The following is a 1,813-nucleotide window of genomic DNA, read 5'->3' on the forward strand; positions in this document are numbered from 1 at the left end:
TGACTATTGTTGCCTTAGATGCTTTCAGACTTATAGCAAAGACTTTGTCTTTTGCTTCTGTCACTATTGGGGATAGGGTCTGATTCAGATCCAGAATGACCTGGAACCCAATCCAGAACAATTCTCCTGACATGATTAAGGGTGCAGAGCAACACACACCCTTAGGGATTTTGACTTTATAAGACTATCTGTTTCTTTTAATCCCCACACTTGCATACTCTGTGCTGGTTTTTACTGAAAGTGTATATTGCTCAGTTGAAGTTTAGAATTTGCCAGTAAATTGTTCTACCCAGTCCACTACAATACTTGAATAGCAGGCAAACTCAACACCTAGGATTACTTATGCAGTTATATTAGGGTACAAGAGCTACACTTGGCACCTTACACTCATATTCTGAAGGTGTATAGAGTTGGATCACACCCAAGCATCAAATTAACTCAGGATGCAAAATTTGCTACATTATATTAACAAGAAACATAAAAGAATCAAGACAGGGTCGGAGGTGTTCCGGGGCACACGGAGGCTGTAGTCACGGTGGCGCCCACGGGATGGAGGAGGGCACCAGTGAAGAGGAGCAGGGCTCTGGCACTGCCTCGGGCTGCGGGCTGCCCAGCATAGAGCAAATGCTGGTTGCCAACCCTGGCAAGACCCCGATCAGCCTTCCGCAGAAGTATGGGACCAGAATAAGAAAGACGCCCATGTATGACCTTCTCAAAGCCGAGGGCCAAGCCCATCAGCCTAATTTCACCTTCTGGGTCACCGTTGGCGACACCAGCTGCACTGGTCAGGGTCCCAGCAAGAAGGCAGCCAAGCGCAAGGCAGCTGAGGTGGCCATCAAACATCTCAAAGGGGGCAGCATGTTGGAGCCTGCCCTGGAGGACAGCAGTTCTTTTTCTCCCCCAGACTCTTCGCTGGCTGAGGACACTTCTGTTCTTATTGCTGCTCCTGCTCCACCTGCTGTCCTACCCAGGAGCCTCCCTATGGAGATGCAGCCCTCCTGCCTGCCCTCAGCAGTCTGAGTGCAACCCTGTTGGGGCTCTGCAGGAGCTGGTGATACAGAAAGGTTGGCGACTCCCAGGGTACACGGTGAACCAGAAGTCTGGACCAGCTCACGGCAAAAAGGTCACCATGACTTGCCGGGTGGAGCGTTTCATTGAGATTGGCAGTGGCACCTCCAAAAAGCTAGCAAAGCATAACGCAGCAGCCAAGATGCTGCTTCCAGTGCACACAGTGCTTCTGGATGCACAAGATGGCAACGAGGCTGAGCCTGATGATGACCACTTTTCCACTGGTGTGGGTTCTTCCTGGATGGACTTCGGAACCGGGGCCCAGGCTGCTACATCATGGATGTGTGCCCTCTGCTCCCTGCTCTTCCTGACACTGGGTCCATGCATCTGCCTGCTCTGGAACCCTCCAGAGGTGCCATCTCTACCTCTGACATGCCTACCTTGAGGCTGAAAAGCACAGGGTTTGCAAGGAGCCAGGGCTGTCAGGCCCCTGGCTGGCCAAGGATCTGTCCTCATTCTGTGGATGTTGATTGGGAGCTCTGCTGGAGTCCTGAATAAACGTGTTGCTCCTTGGTTTCCTAAAACAAACAAACAAAAGAATCAAGACAGTACAATCCCACCAAAAATTATAAATCCATCAGAAATGACCCCCAATGAGACTGTTCTAAATGAAATGTGTGACAAAGATTTCAATAAAATGATTTTACCTATACTCAAAGAAATCAAAGGAATCAAAGAAGAAAACAAAGAAATTAAAGAAGAAAACAAACTCCTGAAAGAGAGCACAGGAAACCAGCTTAATGAA

General features: G+C 49.1%; 1 pseudogene; it reads left to right on the forward strand.

Moving 5' to 3' along the window:
* The first annotated feature begins 609 nt into the window (after positions 1–609).
* Positions 610–1,566, forward strand: LOC101606780 (annotated as a pseudogene).
* The last annotated feature ends 247 nt before the right edge of the window (positions 1,567–1,813 follow it).

The sequence above is a fragment of the Jaculus jaculus genome, chromosome 2 (genome assembly GCF_020740685.1).
Source record: "Jaculus jaculus isolate mJacJac1 chromosome 2, mJacJac1.mat.Y.cur, whole genome shotgun sequence".
Classification (NCBI taxonomy): Eukaryota; Metazoa; Chordata; class Mammalia; order Rodentia; family Dipodidae; genus Jaculus; species Jaculus jaculus.